Source organism: Zeus faber (assembly GCF_960531495.2).
Source record: "Zeus faber genome assembly, chromosome: 2".
Lineage (NCBI taxonomy): Eukaryota > Metazoa > Chordata > Actinopteri > Zeiformes > Zeidae > Zeus > Zeus faber.
The window spans coordinates 35,749,065-35,767,815 of record NC_137189.1 but is presented as its reverse complement, the minus strand read 5'-3'; the positions used below and the strand labels follow the sequence as shown (position 1 = coordinate 35,767,815).

General features: G+C 45.8%; 1 protein-coding gene across 1 annotated transcript in view; it reads left to right on the top strand.

The window, feature by feature from the left end:
• Positions 1 to 7,183: 7,183 nt before the first annotated feature.
• Positions 7,184 to 18,751, top strand: part of LOC307248166 (double-stranded RNA-specific editase 1-like) — a gene marked incomplete at its 3' end in the record, with an annotated part of 63,413 nt that continues 51,845 nt past the window's right edge. Inside the window, exon 1 of the mRNA XM_080024433.1 lies at positions 7,184 to 7,296. The remainder of the gene's footprint in view (positions 7,297 to 18,751) is intronic.

The window sequence follows — 18,751 nt, the reverse complement described above, 5'->3', positions numbered from 1 at the left end:
TTGTGTTTTCGAGAGGATTTGGTGGAAGGATGGGAATTAGACGGAGAGCGGTTATGGAAAATGAAGTCGGCTGTAAAAGTGAGATGGACGTACGTACATTGAGGTGAGAAGCGTCTGCAACGGTCGAATCTTTCCTTCAGATCTGCAGTATGTACAATTATAAACTCATCTTTACCAAAAAGAGCCCCCCCCCACCCCCTTCCCACGCACACACACACACACACATTGCAGTCGGGCAGGCGCCCACATGATTAGCTCGGAGGTAAGAAAATCCTAATCAATAGGGTGTTGGGTGCTAGCGGGGGCCATTAGGGCTCATCAATAATGAACATCCAGGGTGGATCACAGTGTCAAATGTAAAGTAATCAGAGCTCATTGGAAACTGCTATAAATACATAGACCGGAGGGTGTATTATTTTATTAGCATGTTCTCGCTGCGCGTTCACAATTTCGCAACTTTTAAAAAGCTAATCAGAAAGAGGGACTCTAAAAAAGTGCTGTGGTAAAATCAAGCACGCGCACACACACACACACACACAGCGTTTAAAATACTTGGCTCAGAAGGTACAGACGCTCCTGCTGGGGAAGGGTTGTGACGGAAGCAGGGAGAGGAGGCCGCCACATTCCTGGGGGAGAAAAGAATAAAAAAAATAAAAAAAAAACGCGTCCAAGGCAAATTTACACCAGACGACGCCCGGAGCCTCGTTCGCCGGCTAAGACTCAACGACAGCGGCGCGCGAGGACGGACGTACAGCATCCACCCCCCCCCCCCCCCCCCCCGAAAACACAAAGAAAGAGATGGTGAAAGAGCGGGATTAGAGTTCTGTGCCACGGCAGGTCGGAGGCCGGAGAGGAGCGGGTGAATATTGTCACCTGGTGGGGAGGGGGAGGGCGGAGCGTGTTCTCTACTGGATCTCTTGAATCTCGTAGCTGTCGTCACGCGTCTTAAGTGGGGCGCTAAAAACCTCCCGGTCCGCATTCTTTTTTTTTTTTTTTTTTCTCCCTACTTTGAATTATCGAAAAGAATTTCGCCCACAAGGCCGGATGAGCCTGGCCTATTTCAGCCAGTTGGATTTTTATATCAGATAAACCCTCGAGTTACCCCCGAGCGGCGGTTCTCTGGATATAGAGAAATGATTGCTGTAATGCGATTCTTTCGTCCCTTCCGGCTGCTCCAGGCACCGCAACGTCACCGATAGACGCGCATCAAAAATCCGATCGGCGGCCGGCTGGACTTTTTCTCGCAAGTGACGGCTCAGCTGACCGCAGTGATTAGGGGCCCGGGGACAAAATCTTGAAATGGAACGGTGTCCGTGGCCTTAAATGCATGTTGAGGGGTCCTTAACATGAACAAAATTGAGAATAACTTGAATAAAGGTTTTTTTTATTTTATTTTATTTTTTTATTATAACACCAAAACATATCCCCAGGATGTATTTCTATTTTTTGTATATTTTTGTATGTTTTTTTTATCTTTTCAATTTTGAGAATAGTGGAAAGATTTCAAGGCGAAATACAGAGTGCTTCTCTGCAAACTGTCGACAACGGCAACTGCTCTCGACCTGAGCGTCCGTCACCTCCAGCTCGACCCCTATGTGACGTCATATGAGTCATTCATATCTGCCGCTGGCACTTTGGGGAAGTGTATCTAGAAGAGTGTGTGTGTGTGTGTGCGTGTGTGTGTGTGTTTGGAGGATACTGGGAAGCGGACCAACCGCAACGATGCACTCTGCCCAATCACTCTCCATCCGCATATACACAGGAATGTAGACAGCAGCGTTGTTGGGAAGGGTGTTTGTTGGTGTTTGTTTTGATTTTGTAGCATTGTTTTGTTATTTGTGCATATGGAAGTCAGCCCCGGTTCCCTCGACCACCGTTTTTCCATGGGATTTTGGATTATTGCAGAAAATAAGCTCGGTGACAAACAAAAGTTTATGATGAACACATTTTGTTCACCAAGACAGTCTCCACAAATCCGCACCACTTAACTGCAATCGCCGGAAGTAAAAATCGAACGTGAGGTCCATAAAGGGACTGCACCCCCCCCCCCTAAGCTCCCGACCTGGAATATGATATCGCGCGTTTACCTCGTCTACAAAAGCCCGGAAAGTTTGAGTTAGAACACTTTGCAAGAGCGTGAGCACAAGCACAACTCGAGGCTTTAAAGGGGGAGTCGTGAGCAGATTGACCTTCCGTGTGCGGATGCCGTCCCCGACAGCCTCCGTAGTCTCATTCAGACGCTTGTTAGAAACCGCACTTTTTTAACGAGACGTATAAGCTCCAAACTTCACGAGCGGGGTATTTACTGACGTATTTTATTGTCCTAGAACAGAACGTTAAAAAATCTCTGGAGCTCGTGTTAACCACAGACCTTATTTCTGGCATCGAAGCAAAAACAAACAAAAAAAAAAAAACCCCATCGACTTCGAGAGGCGGCAACCGGACGCGCCCAAAATGCAAACTCACTTCCGGGTACGAGGACCCCTTCCCGCACCGCTCTACCACGGCCATAACAAGCCCTGGAGTCTTAATGAACGCGGGAGGAGTCGGTGAGGAATCGTTAACGGTTTCCCCACCGGGATCGTGGGTTCGCAGGCTGTGTCGGCGGTTCTCTTGGCAGGACTGACTGGTAAACGAGTTCTGGTCGCCCACTCGTCCACCGGCAGATATTCTTTATACCTAAGTTGCTACCGTACGCACCTGATCTCTCGGGGGAGGGGACAATGCAAAAACAGTAAAAAATAAAAAATTATAATAATAATAATAAATGAGGCCACGCCACACTGAGTGCCCTCCCTGACCACAGAGAGGCCATTAGGACTTCCAGGGGTGGTGAGCCTAAGGGGCTTATGGTCAACTCGCCGGGGGCCGGGCGTGGCAGTGTATCTCCGGGCGTGGCAGTGCCCGGGCTCGTTTCGTTCTCGCTTTTTCGCCGGCGCGGCGTGGAAACCCGGCCTCAACCCCCCTCGCATCCCGCGTGGAATTTCTGCGCTATTAAACTGTAATGAGTTTCCTCAAAGTCCAAAATGTTATGGCACCAGAATAGAGAGGAATGTTAATAACCCGTAGTAATTCCAGATGTCTCAGAGCGGGTGCATGTTGCGGTTCACAGATCCTTCTGAAGAGTGCGTGTGACGTGAACATTTGGGGCCGCGCTGAATGAATCCAGAGTTTGATTGGCTTTTTTTTGTTATCGGCACATCACAATTTCTTGCAACGCCGGCGTCTGTTCCAGTGCAACGTTCCGAAAGGCGCGCAGGTTGAAGGAACGAACCGTTTTACCGTCTTAAAGGTGCAGCGCGTGGAGTTTACGCAACGGACTCGGCAGGAATAGAATATAATATTCGTGAGTCTGTTTTAATTGGTGTATAATCCAGTTAAAATAAGAATGGTTATCTTAGAATAAAGATTTTTTTTTTTTAATCTAGCTTTGCAGAGGCCGACATGTTGCACCACCATGCTTCATCTACGGTAGCCCAGCACGGACAAACCAAACACTTATTGAAGTGGGCCTTATTGAAATGTTGCTTCCTGTCATCTTCACGTCGCAACCGTTCACTTCACCGGCGAGAAACTTACCACTCTGCCACAGCTTTTCACTGTGCTTAAATGCACTTCGACGGGGCAAAGTTTCCTTCTCCTTTTTTTACGAAAACGGGAAAGTCACATTGTAGTCCCGCGTGTGTCTTTGCATTCACGTGTTTTGAATAACAGTAATATCCCATCATACTCTTTGGAATTGCGTCACGTCGGCCGCAGCAGTTTGTCGGTAGGAAGCGACGTGGCTTCCTGTTTCTGGTTTCTTTGTGTTTGTGCCAAAAGAGCTGATTCGAGTCAACACAAAGTCAAGATAAGAAAAACTAAAAAAAAAACAAGTTGAAGTGAATTAAAGCCCTGAAAAAAAACCCTGATAAAATGCAGTTTATGAGTCAGTATTTCCCCAGTATAACATGAATATTGTCTGACAATATCGTGAGCTTCCCAGTTTCAGAAACAAGATTTAACCTGTTTTTTTAACTTCAGACATTGGATCATCAGCCCCGTTGGAGTGCATTCAAGCACAGTGAGAAGCTGCAGCAGAGTGGTAAGTTTTTCAATAGGTCACGAGGTTTATTATTTAATAAGGAAAAATTTGGGTGGAAAAATGGTGAACTTAAACTTTTTTTTTCAAAGGATTTAGTCAGTCAACAGGAAGAATCAGATACAATAAATGATGATTAGTAATACATTTTTACATATTTTACACCAACTTCCCACCCCATCCAAACACAACTGAGCCATTAAGAAAAGGAAAAAATATAATAATAATATTAATAATAATAATAATATTTATAATAATAACGGAGCCATTATGAAAATAAAAAATATAACAATAATGATAATTATAATAATAATTAAAATAATAATAATAACTGAGCCATTAAGAAAAGGAAAAATATACTACTACTACTACTACTACTACTACTACTACTACTACTAATAATAATAATAATAATAAAATAGTAATAATAATATTAATAATAAAACAAATAAAATATATAATAATAATAATAATAATAGTAATAATAGTAATAATAATAATAATAATAATAATAATGATAAAACTAAAAAAAAAATAATAATAATAATAATAATAATAATAGTAATAATAGTAATAATAGTAATAATAATAATAATGATAAAACTAATAAAATATATAATAATAATAATAATAATAATAATAATAATAATAATAATAAATATAGCTGCAGGCAGCAATACACGGTGTCCATTTTAGTCGTGTAAGTGACAAATTACATTTTGAAGATTTTCTGTAGTGATACATAAAACTATTCTCAGCCTGAATCATCATCCAAATTTGGCTTAATTATCCTTGAGTCGGAATCTATTACAACTTTAGCAATTGTGGTCTTCGGCGTCAACGTTATAAGTTTCCCGACTTCCCCCATATTCGACGCGTGCATGTTTGTTTGTCAAACTAATGGATGTAATCATGCCCGCCATATCAAACAGTTCCTCCTCTTGGAGTTTCAAATCAGTTTCATTATTTTGCGACGTCTACGCCCGATGTCGGTCCAGTGATCGTGTTTTTTTTCGTACTCGTGAGACGCGCACACATGTCGTCCGGGTGGCGGGCGGTCGGCATCGTCATCGTGTGCGACCGTCCTTTTGGTCACTTTCAGTCAATTTGGGCTTCCCAAAGGCTGAGTTCTAATAGTGTTCAAAACAAATAATATTTGTTTCGGGAGTCATGTGACTGTGCTTTAGGTCAATCACATCACTGAAAGCCTGGTTTAACTACAGTTCATCTCGAGATTCCTTCCACGTCTTTGTGGTCCGAGAGCTTCCTGTTAGCGCCACCTCGTCATGGTCTGGATTGTAACCTACAGACCATAAGAACAGTGAAAGTGATGATCGTTTTTGGTATTTTAGAATTATTCACTTAAATGACATTCATTCAACAACTCATCAAGTTGTTTCTGTGCTTTTTAGTCATTGTATTGTTATACTGAAAGTACACATTAATTGCAATATACAACATAAACAGTATTTACAACAGAATTCACACTATATATACTGTATATACAGACTTATGTACCGTGAGCTCTTTTTTCAATTGTACTGGTGCTTTGCCTTTAATAACTTTGGTGAATCTGTAACGGCTCTCTGGAGAGAAAACCAAGCCATTGCGAAATTCATCAGACGACGTCCCCCCCGGACGCAGTTGTTGGAAGAAATGCTCCCCGAAATATGACGTCATGGAAATCCCCTCAATGTGACATCACAAATGAACGGTTTCCCCGCCCAACTTCTGCTCCGTACGTCGTTCGATTTGGACAAAACTGGAACCGCGACATGTCTGCGACGTCCTGCTTCTGAGGAGACCTCAAACGTGTCCGTGACCTTTAGCGATGAGTCCTGTACACTTCTATGCCAATTGGTCAGAGGGCAACGACAATAATAATCCTTACAATAACAAGACGGGGTTTACTTTTTATCATTATTGATAATACTAACATATTATTACGTTGTGATTATTTATGGACCCCGAATAATAATATGAAAAATGTTTAAGACATAAGAGATATTTTTTTTTTAAACGCCTCACGGATTGGAGGACTCTGGGAGTGGGTGTTTTCTTTCTATTTACTCACACAAGGCTACGAAAAACAGTGTTTTAACCGAACGAAGGCGCCCGCGTCCAAGCGGCCGAACGGGGCTCGGCCATTGCAGCCCGCCTCCCCCCTTTCTCCTGCCCCTTGAGCGCGGAGCGTTCGTGGTGAAAGATTCGACTCATTTTTCTTTTCCTTCTTCTTCTTCTTCTCCTTCGAGAATCGGTTCCCGACGAGTCGTGCGACGGATCGTTCCCGCCGCTCGTCTCCGCCCGGGCGGCGGCGGGGCGCCTTGGAGGCGTGGTGAGCGGTGAGCGGTGGACGGGGGAGGCGGCTTAGCCCCGTGGGAGACGGACAAGGACGCAGAAGAACGCCACACGTGGGTGGTGGAAGATCGCACTTCGCGAAATTCTCCCAAGATAAATTATATTGAAAAAAACAACACAAAAAAAACCTTTTCTGGGCATCGGGCATCGTACACGTTCGTCATTTTTGAAGGGCTACAGCTTTACACAGAACAGACACGTTTTTGTTGTTGTTTTCTCGTGGGCATTTTGGTCCTTAAACGTGTCTTAAAACCAGTTCTCCCAGTATTTGGCCAAAAATACATATATATATATATAAATAAAAAAATCAAATAGTCTTATTTTTGGTTTCCACGCCCAAATGATTTATTTGGGCAGAATAATACAAACTGGGTCATCTTGCCAAATTCTCTAGAAATTATTTATACATTATAATGTTTAAAATATTTATTCCAACTAATAATACTAATTAGGTAATATTTACTTTTAATATACATTACATTATTTATTATACATTCATTGTGTATTATACCAAATGCCTTTGACTCTTTGTTTTTTTTAATTTCATTGTTACTTTTTGCCTCTCGTTCCCCCGCTGCCGGGGTGACTCCCGACGCCCGGGTCGTTTCGAAGAGTCGTTCGCTACGGACGAGTCGCCCTCGCGTCTCTCGCCGCCGGCAGCGGCTGGGCTCCGGTCTCCGCCGCAGCGTCTCTCTCCTGCGCGTCTTCTCTGCCGCATCCTCACCCGCAAGCAGCAGCAGCAGCGGCGGCGCCCGCACGGCGCTCCGGGAGACACTTCAAACCAGATTTCCCTGAAACAAAAAAAAGAAAGAAAGAAACCAAAAAAACAAACAAACACCTTCCAGCGGGACAGGAACGTGAGTAAAACCACAAGGTTTTTTTTTTATTCTCTTTATTTTTTTTTTTCTTTCTTAGATTCACACGCAGCTGTTCAATGGATGAAGCTGAATTCACCCACGAATAATAATAATAATAATAATAATAATAAAAATAAGAAATCCTCTTTCTCTCCTTCATAATGTCATCTGTTTGACATTATCTCTATTAATCCGCCCCTATAACCATTATGTGACTTCTTGCCATTGAATATCCTTTAATTTTTTTTTTTTTTTGAACGCTCACATTGGTGGAATCTTTATTCCTTATAGGTGGTCTCGACTTGGGAATTGATACGTTGAAGACGCATGTTTCAAATAGAAGGGGGGGGGGGGGAAGTTGACCAAATCGGAGAACAGTTTTCAAAAGTTGGTCCAATGACTCCAGTACAAAGATTGTTTCAGTGCTTAGTTCTTACACCTCGTATCTATACATTGAAGGGATAAGAGAGTAGGTGGTTTTTTTTGGGGGGGGGGGGGGTTCAATCGACTGTGCGTGGGAAATCTCAGCTGATCTGGGTGTAACTCAACCAAAATCAAAGTGTGTCAAAGTCAAACACTCGTCTTGGCATTTTGGTGGATATTTGTGAGAATTCCTAAAACCCGCATTCCTCGTTTTTGAACGGCTACAGCTCTGGCCCATAATTAACATTTGTTGACGTTAACGTTTAACGTGGGTTCTTTTGAGGTCTGCAGCCCCTTAAAAGGTCCTTAATGTGCCTTTACTAATATTTGTCGTTATTACTAAATATTAGGCATCGTTAAACAGTCTTAAATCTCAATTTGTGAGGTCTAAATGGTCAACCTTCACCATTTTATCTCTCAAATTGATCTGTTTTGTCTAAATTAGTAGCTATTCACTTATTTTTCATTAGGTATAATATATAATAACAGTTCATAGAATTATTCTAGTTAATAACCTGCTTTACTCCTACCTAAAGCATACCTCTTCCCTCAACAAAATATATTCTGTGTCTAATACATACCTGGAATACTTTAATAGATAACAGTGAGATGAACTGTCCAAAGATTGTTCTAAAATTTCTGGGGGAAAAAAGTATGACATGAAACTCTTCATCCATCGAGCCACACGTCCATTCAGCCAGCTTAGTGAAGCAAGTGTCTCAAAGAAAAACTTCATTGCGGAGTAGACAATGAAGATTTTCACAACTGCGCTCCGACGATATTTTAGATGTTTCTCAACCTCATTTTCCATTTCTGTTTCCATATTGCGCATTTCATTTAACCGCCCCTCAAATGTGTGTTTTGGGGTGGAGGTTCCCCCCCCCCCTCTTTCTCCACTTTACGATATTAAGGTTATTAAAATGCCGCAGATATAAACAGTCAACCGTACTAATGTGTCTCTTGATATGTGTGACATCGTTGATGTAATTACATTATAATAATAAGCCATGATAAAGCCATTTTAAGTGGTCTGAAAACATACAAAATATATATATTTTATATATATATATAAAATCTTAGTTTTTATTTGAGCTTTATTCCATTGCAGGCCGAGGGGTCTCTGCCTTGAGAGGTTGTGACTGAACTTTATTTTGATCATTATGTTGATTTCTTCTTTTTTTGGGGGGGAGGGGGCGGCGGGTGATTCATCATCCCTGTAGTCTATTCTATTCCCATAAAGCGGAAACCGCCGCGGGCCAAGGCGGGAATGCGGGTTTGGCAGATTCATTTGTCCCGCAGTTAGGTTCGTCCTCCGCACGGCTTGGCTCAGGATGCCGCGGGCTCTCGCTCCCGTCCCCCCACTTAGCGCAGGCCTGCGCGCACGCAAACCCGGCTAAACCGGGACAGGAGGAAGCGCATATTCCCCTGCGTTGGGTTTACCCGGCATGCCTCCCCTCTCGGTAAGAGCAAAAAAACATATATACAAAACACGTGTCCACTAGCGAGGTTAGGTGCGTGAAGCGGCTCCCGCTGTTGTTGTCGAAGACTTCGCAGGCGCCACTGCGGGATGCGGGTCGGCATGCAAGGGCAACTGAAGGGTGACAGAGGGCAACTGCATGGGCTTACACTGAGACAGGGCCCTTATGGCTCAGATTGATGGTCCGATATTTTGTTCCGGACTCTATTCCGAGTCCATTCCAACTCTATCTTCCCTTTTTTTTGCTTTTTGCTTTTTTTCCCCCTGTGTTTGACCATTTTGGTTCTATATTCATGGTAGAGGGAGCGAGGCGTTTTAAAGCATAAAATGATCGAATGTAGTCATGAATTTGAATCCGCCCTGCCATCTCTTGGGAACCGCTGGTCTAACCCTATGCGCAATTTGCAAAGTTCAAAGGCAGAAGCTCTCCATTCGGGGAGTAGATTCGGGGAACAAATGAGCGGTGGTTTGTGCCGGCCGAAGGAACCGAAACCCCCTCGGACGATTCACGGACTTCCATCGAGGCGTGTCCTCACCTGAAATAAGTTTCGTCGAACCCGGGAGACAGTCGGAGAATGTGTTTCTATGTTTTTCTTCCATTTTTATCTTGAGTCCTTTGGCCGCGGCTCTCCCTTCCGGCGCTCAGATCTGATGTGTTACCAATGAGACGGCCGAAGGGGAGGAGGAGCGTCTCTCGCCCGGCCTTTGTCCACACAGTGGCTCTTGAGGGCCACCGCCGCCCCTGTCCAGCCACCAGACCCGAGTGCACCAGCCAAACAGAGCATGTTTTGATGCGTTTGTCCTCAGGTCTGGTTGTAAACGTCCTCGGTGGCTAAAAGGTTGACGTCAAAGGGTTCAAATTTGAGTCGGAGTCGGAACTCCACCTGCCTGTCTGCCTGCCGTGCCCCTCGAAGGGTTGCGGCCAAGCGCCGCAACACTTTTGTCCTCTACAGCTAGCCGTCGCGCTGCCACCGGTACTCGAAGAGTGTTCAAGACCTTGGTATTGCGTCTTTTGTGTGTGTGTGTGTGTGTGTGTGTGTGTGTGTGTGTGTGTATGTGTGTGTGTGTGCAGGTGTTGCGTGTGTGTGTGTGCGTGTGTGTGTGTGTATGTGTGTGTTAAATGGAGAAAGCAAACAAGATCAATAAATGGGAAGTGCCAAGGAGATGAAGAGGGGTCAGAGTCACTTTTCTTCTCTTGGTTTATAATATATTTCTTTTTTTTAATTCTGCCTTCATTCTTTTTCTTTTTTTTTCTTTCCAGTTTTCATGAATATAATAAAAAATAAATAATCCCGCCCCGCGCATGGTATCCCCGTCATTTCCGGTGTCACTTCTCGCGTCGGTTTTCGTGACAAAACATCGTTGGGTAGACCCGACAGACTCATGGGGGATTCCCTTTGGGGGAAAATCTAGTAGCGTGTGGCCCCCTGTCACCGGTCAGTCATGTGGGGGGCAAACCGCAAGACTGCAAGACTACCGATCGCGAGACACAAGGTTGTGCAGTGATGGCGATCTGACGACTTTGAAAGCCGTCTGGAGTGCCGGTGGCAAGTCGGTTGACTCGGGCGGTAAGACTCCACCATGATGTACTGGGAAGTCGTCTGTCATTCATTCATTCAGTCACAACCCTTGAGAACCGAAGGTGAAGGATCAGTTTGCCTGTGACGGGCCGATGAGAAGCCCCAAAATGTTGATGCCTGTTTGCACTTTTTCATTTTTTTCACAACCGTCGTGACGTCGGCACCGCCGCTCGGCGCCCTCTGTCGCGCTCGACCTTTTTTACCCGGAGGATTATTCCCTTTAGGGGCGACGAGATAGCTTTGTTCCTCCTGTGCTGACCTGCGGCGCCCTTCCGTGGGGGGCGGCAGCAATGGAAAGGGTTTAAACGGTAGCGGGCTGAGGCGCCTGAATCGTTTCAAATATCCCCAATAACCACTTTAGGACGCAACCTTCCCTCAGCCGTTTCCCCTCAACTTCCTTTCCCCCCCCACCCTGTTGACAATGTTGGAGGTCCTGTCTCATGCCCCACAATCCAGCGTTTTAATATTTCACAACTCCTCGCTTTGATGGAGGCAGATGCATTAACGTTGCTCATTAACCGGGGGCTTTGGCTATCGGCGCTTACATCTCCGCTGAATCATTTATCACACTGTGCAGACCCCCCCATGGCCCCGTGCTGGGATTCGCTGGGACTTCATCTCATCCGCCTTCACAAAAAAGCAGATAAACACACACACATACACACACATATATATGTGTACAGGTACCCGAAACATAATTTGGCATCCAGCCTTATTGGCTGTTGAGTGCGCTATGGTTACTTACCCACTGGCGTCTGTCAGTGAAGTACACACCACTTTGCCCTTCACATGTTGGAGTGGATACCTGGACGCTGGTCATTGGGGGGAACCGTGTGTGTCCATGTCCGAGTGTGTGTGTGTGTGAACACGAGCGGCTCACCACGAGACCGCGGTGGCCGCAAACAGCTGCGAGAGGCATCGAGGTCCGGCTGGTACCCCCAGCCCCGTTTGCTCCGGCGTCGCGTTTGAAATATCGAAAGCGAGCGCGCAACACCCCCCCACGTTCTGCGTTGCCGAACGGTTGGAAACAGCAGCCATGGCGGCAAATGCCAACGCCGCACCACGTGTAGTCCGCGTTCGCGCCGTCGCCATCGCTTCATCCGTGGTTTTTTCGATTTTTTTCTTTTCCCTTTTGGGTTCCCTCTAAAATAACGCGCAAAGAAAAATGGCGTCGCTAGTTCTAGCCCGTCGCCCGCCATGTTTGTTCCCTCTGAAGTCACGTTCGATCACGCGAGCTCTGCGGCGAGATTTTCCCGCTTGGAGAGCCGGGACCCTGGTCACCTGACGTAGCTGCACCTCCACATCAGGTGTGGCTTGGTGAGATCAGGACTCCGGTTGTTGGCCAATGGAGTCTGTTTGTTCCTCCACACGCTGGAGGAACAAAACTGTTCAAGTCCTCATGATTATGTCGATGTTTTCAACGTCTCTTAAGATCTGAGGAATCTTGTGGCGTGGGTCAGGCATGAAGCGAGAGAAAAGAGGAATCGGTTTTGAAAAGAGCCAATCCAGCCAAAGCTCCTGAACTCTGCTACGACAAAGGGTTTGAAAAAAACGGTTGTTTCAAGCGCAGAAGCGTAAATATTTCTTGCAAAAAAAAAAAAAAATCCCTCTTATTACACTTATTATCTTATTATACTGTACCACTGGGTGTAGAACCATGATGCACCACCATGCTTGTAGAACTTTCAAGTGATTTTGACATCCCAACATATCACAGCCTTATACAACCGAAAACCCACCCCCCCCCCTTTTTTTTTTAGGAGATGGCTTGAAGGAGCTGACTTTATTTATTTATTCAGTCTCCCAAGCGCAGTTGGAGTTCAGCGCGGCCATGAGCCGACCAGGTCTCATAGCGGCCTCATGGACGTTTGTTTTGAACTCCATTAATGCTGTCGGATATCCGGATATCTAGGCGGTTTCGACAGCGAGATATGGAGACGAGCGGATTCCTCCTGGTTGTCAATGGCGACCGTCCAACCTTTTTGCCCCCGTAGCCCACAACGGATACAGTAAAAACCCGTGACGACGGATCGCGTGATGACTTCATATCCATCGAGGAGGGACGGCGGAGAGATTGCCGTTCTGTGGGCAAGGCTGGCCACTGCCCCGTCGCCTTGCCGGCGCGTTGGCTCCCAGCCCCAAAGTAAGGTGGGTTTTGGTGCACGACCGATGGAGAATGTATAATGCGTATCGAGCCTCTTTGCCCCCCCGGCTCGCCCCCAACCCCCTTCAACCACCCCAAACCACCCCCGCTCGCAGAACATCACGTTGGATTCCGGCCACTAGCCTGCTCTCTGCGCCGGGGCCGGATCATATATTAACAGATAACGGGGGGCGATGCGGCCATTGTGTAAAAGCGCTGTTGCAGCCTTTTTTTTTTTTTCCCCCTCCGTGTCTCTGCAGCTGGACCTTCAAACCGGCACATGGCTAGATACGGTATTGTGGTATTTCTCGTCGCAGAGGCCGGGTCGTGGAGGCCTTTTTTTTCCGAGCTGCCGTGCGTGACTGTGGGCCGAGAACGTTCGATTCGCAGCTCTTTCTGGGAAACTTTCGATGATTTATAATGAGCGTTGTGCTATGGGAAAGGCTACAGGGAGGAATGCAGGGCGAGGGTGGTACTTTTAGCATCTTGCGTCGCCACTTATACTGTAGATAACAGGGTTAAAGCTTCAGGTTCCAGTGGCTTTTGTGCTTTGGATGTGATCGATTCCATTAACCCTATTTTGTCCTTATTCTTGTTCAAAGACAAGCATTTTTGCAATTCACTCAGTGCATAATTCTGACAATATGACTGTCGATTCTATTTGTTTTAGTGGCGGAAGAAAACCTATGCTAGTGGAATATGTGAGACAAAATGCAAAGCGTTTATTGATTGTATAAGTGCATGGTATGCGTGTGTGCGGTGTGGATTAGAGACCTTGGGCTGTGGGGCTTTATAGTGAGATATGACGTGCATTGTAAGACACAGAAGGAAACAGATTGGACCGGTCACCATATGAAAAAACACTGATTACAGCACATTATCACATTATTTTGGATTATTTTTTCTTTTTTGATTTTAACGTTCAATTCTACTTAGATTGGGCGTAGGACACCAACATGCAAGTGGGTAAAGCAATACAATGAGCTTTTTTGGTAGATTGTATAAACAGTATATATTATACATATACACATATGTATATGTGTGGCTCCCCTCGGCCAGGCTCCCCTTGGATCACCCTACTCACGCTATCCTCCACTTCCAACCTAAAGCTGCCGGCTGGAAACGCCCCCGCGGTGCCCCCCGCACCCGATGGATGATGAAAAGCATCAGTAGCATCTATGCCCTTTCCCGCCTCCACTGCTACAACTTCTGGGGCAAAGCCTATTTCGCTGAGTTTAGTTACCAGGGGGTGGGCTCTGGAGCAGGCTTTTTCATCTTTTATCTTTGTGTCACGGGTAAGTCAGCACGGCCAAGAATGCCTTTGTGACACGGGTAAGTCAGCACCCGGTCCTCCAGGTCGGGGGTTGGGCGTGGGGTTAACAACCTCAGCCCGTTAAAAAAAGCATGTTACGGAAACGACGAGAAGACGCCATTCTGGTAAATGGCGGGGCCTCGTCGCCCAATGTTCCAGAAGGAACGGGAGGAACTGAACTGAACTGAACAGTTCATACAGTGTTAGGGCTGCCCCCAAATAGTCAACCAAAAAGAGTCTTAGTCAAGTCAAGTTTTTCATTGGTCGGTTGGTCCCACAACTCCATTCGGGTGCTGGGCCAAAATGAACCTTAAAACCCTTATGGCTGGACCCATGTATGAAACGCGAGAGGGCTTTTAATTTGAAACAAATTAAAAAATAAATCAATCAGTCTCCTTGCTGGTTGTTCTGACATATTCAGATGAATAATTACAGCTTTTGATGAGCAGCTTTTACTCTTAATTAACGGGCGGCTCGCTTTCATGCGCGCGTGCCGCGCATGGCTTGTGAATGAAATTCATATTTTAAAGGCTGGTTCCAAGTTGTTGTGTTGGTGTTACTCATAAATTAACAAAAGTTCAGTCCACACATTCATTCGACACATTCAGAATAGGGATGTTCCTAACGGCTAATTTTCCAGTCGTTTAAATGGAAGATTAAACTTTGACTCAGTGACTAGTTTAAAAGTCCCAGTAAATATTGTGTATCTTATAAGAGCCATTTGAAACCGTTAATCATATTGTTTAATACCCAAATCATATTTCAAATGGCTGGGGCAGAGGCAGGCCCGTGAAGCGCCCGAGCCCCCGGCGGCCCTGGGATGGGGAAGGCGCAGCGAGTAAGCGAGTCCGCGGCCCCGGGAAGCGGCGATGTCAGGGCGGAGTGCGGCTGTAAAGCCGGCGGCCGTCCGGGACCCTGGACGGGGACGGGGAAGGCGCAGCGTGTAACTTGGAGTCTGCGGCCCCCGGGAAATGCACCCAACGAGGGGTCACTAAGGAGTGGACGCCGACACCGGGAAAACAATCTTTTGTATGCCACATTTCAGTGCAAATTATGCCAATATGTAATTGAAATGTGTACATAAATAATACGAGGGCCTAATAAGTTTCACAGGTGTAATTAACAGGCGGCTCTCTTCATGCATGCATCGCTTGCCAGTTAAATTTATATTTAAAAGCCGCATGCACAGGTTATTATTCAATTTCACGTTTGATAATAACATGTGTAATATAATATGTGCATAACCGATTGGCGCGACGACTCTTCAACAGATTCAGCCCCTGGAGAAGTGTCCTTTAGTTCAACTAATTAAACATGGTTGTTACTCTGCTGTACTATTGGCTGGTCGTGTCACATGGTTGTTTCTCTGCTCTGCACGATTGGCTGTGCGTGTCATGTGTTTGGTAGGTAGAGGAACACAGACTCAAAAAACCGTATCCAAAATAAAGCATAAATATATCATCGTTATTGTGGAAGATATCATGAAGATGATCTACATCGTTTTAGCGCCCAGCCCCAGCGCAGAGGTCTTATAAACACAAATTATTAGGGTAATAAAAAATAAATAAGTTCTACTTACATCACAGGCGCACTCTCCAGGCTTTTCGCTGTGCGAAGTCGTCTTATTTGGCTCTAGCTCAGCTATCTCTTCTTTCTTTCGAAAGAATCTGCCTATTTTTGGAAGCTTTTCTTTCTGTTTCTCGGCTGCTTCTTTCAATTTTTCGCTTCTGGACCCCGCTGCTGTGTTTGTACTCCATCGTTTCTCACTTACTTGCTGTCTTAACTCTCCTGTGTGGGTTTTGCTATGCAGTAGTAGTAGTACACATGTTGATGATGACCGCCATCCAGAATTGCATGCAGGCACACTTTGCACATCTTTGAACATGAAATTGCCCATTAATCCTTAATTAAACTTAATTTAAAAACGTAACATAGGGGTATGAGTCGATAAACGATATGCTTGTATTTTTATTGTTTTGTTATTTATTTTGTGAATGAATGACATCAAGTATGTGATGTCATGGAGCAGATGACTAAGCTCATTGCGTACATGAAATTAGCGGCCACGTGTATACTGTAGGCTCGGTGCTCAAGATCTTATGATACGATAGAGGTCTGCGTGAAAATTCCCCACACCATTACATTAACACCACCAGCCTGGACCGTTGACACAAGGCAGGTTGGGTCCATGGATTCATGCTGGTGGCGCTAAATTCTGACCCAACCACCTGTGTGCCTCTGCATCAAATCGAGATCCTTCCGCTCAGGCTACGTCTTTCCGGTCTTCAACCGTCCACTTTTGGTGAGCCTGAGCCCACTGCCGCCTCAGCTTTCTGTTCTTGGCCGACAGAAGTGACACCCGACGTGGTCTTCAGCTGTTGCAGCCCGTCCGCCTCAAGGTTCGACGCGTTGTGCATTCCGAGATTTTTTTCTTTCCGCTCAGCGCAGTTGTACAGAGTGGTTACGAGTGACCGTAGCCTTCCTGTCAGCTCCGACCGGTCTGGCCATTCTCCGTCGACCTCTCTCATCAACAAGGCGTTTCCGTCCGCAGAACTGCCTCCGACTGGTTTTTCGTTTATCGCTCGATTCGGATTAAACCCCTGAGACTGTTGTGTGTGAAAATCCCAGGAGACGAGGAGTTACAGAAATGCTCAAACCAGCCCGTCTGGCACCAACAATCCCACGGTCGAAAACACTGAGATCCCATTTCTCCCCATTCTGAGGGTTGACGTGAAGATTACCTGAAGCTGCTGACCTTTATCTGCATGATTTTAATGCATTGCAGATAATTGCATGATTAAGTAGGTGTACAGGTGTGTTCAGTGACTGTGTGTGTGTGTGTGTGTGTGTGTGTGTGTGTGTGTGTGTGTGTGTATATAGATATATATATATCTATATATACATACAATATATACTGTATATGTGTGTTAAGAAAAAAAAAATCTCTGGGCTTTTTTTTTAATGATATTATACTACAATATTCCAAAAAAATGAGAATGAAAGAACTGCAAGCCTGGGTTTCGCTCGCATGTTGTGTTGTGCGGGAAATCAAAGCGCTGAGCTTGTTGTTCACTTGTGTTAGACTTATTTAAATTTCTCCCCATTTACGGATTCAGATTGAACCTTAACTTCTCCCCTCCCCGTGGAAATGTATAATGCAGCGTGGTAAAACGAATGTACTCCCTTTCTTTAAATCCTGTATTCCTCCGTGAAACCCAGAGGCTGCCCTTGTCCCTCTCGTGTCCTGGAGCGACAGCCATTCGGTGACAGGGGCTTTTCAGTCTTTGGCGGACGCGGCGGTTTAACGCAAATCCGAACATTTCTACTCACGAAAACTGTCAGCATGCTCTTTAGAAGGGCTGCTGGGTCTTGAACCTCAAACAAGTTGTTCTTTGAATACAGTATTCATGTTAAGCGGGTTCCGAGCAAGATGACCGTCCCTGGGGTCTCATCTTGCAGTTGGTACTCGCCGGCTTTGGTCTGCGGTGACAGCTCGGAGTGGACGAGCGGGAGGCGATTTCTTTTGGATCCCTCTAGTGACATCCAAACAAATCCCCCGAGAAACACGGCAGGGACTCGCGCAGGTCTTCGCCGCGGTTTGAAGTACGTCAGCATCGGGGTTCACGCAAGGTCGGCTTTCGTCTTGGGGGATGATTCGCGCCTCATCCCTCGACGGCTTTTGCCATCACAGGTTTCGAGTAAAAACCCTTTTCTGTGTGCCCCGGACGCGTCGTCTGTCATCGTCCCCCGGCGGTTGGATCCCCACGGGTTTACACAACAGCAGTATCTCTCCTCCCGCGAGCGTTGCGCGAACGCGGGCTGCGATGACAAATGGGTTCCAGAGAGCGCGCTGTATATAATTCGCCTATTTTTGGGCTTGCGGCTCTGCGCCGTCATAAATGAGGTGGGCGGCAAAGTTGTCGTCGTAAGCGAATTTGCCTCATTAACGTGGCCCACTTATTCCGTCAGCTTTACGGAAGAGCCGGCTTCGGGGACACTTTTCCTCAACGGGAACTTCAGACCTGACCCGGCCGTGAACCTGCGTTTTTGGTTGGGTGGCGTAATTCCCTGTTAGATCCGACACGGGGCGCAGAGGCAGAAATGTGTCCGACGTCTAATGCACTACTATACTATCTACAGCACATCTAATACATCTGTTGCTACATCTGCATAGACGTAGTGACTTATGTAGTTGTATATACCTCTACTCAGACTTTTATCTATCTTTCTATCCGTCTATCTATCTATCTCTCTATCTATCTATCTATCTATCTATCTATCTATCTATCTATCTATCTATCTATCTATCTATCTATCTATCTATCTATCTATCTATCTGTCTGTCTGTCTGTCTGTCTGTCTGTCTGCCTATCTGGTCGACAAAACAGTCTGTGCTTGACTCGGTAGTGTAGTAAGTGGAAGGTTGCCGGTTCGATCCCAGGCTCCTCCTCGGTAGCGTGCTGATGTGCACTTGAGCAAGACACTTAACCCCCTAACTGCTCCTATGCTAGATACGTCAG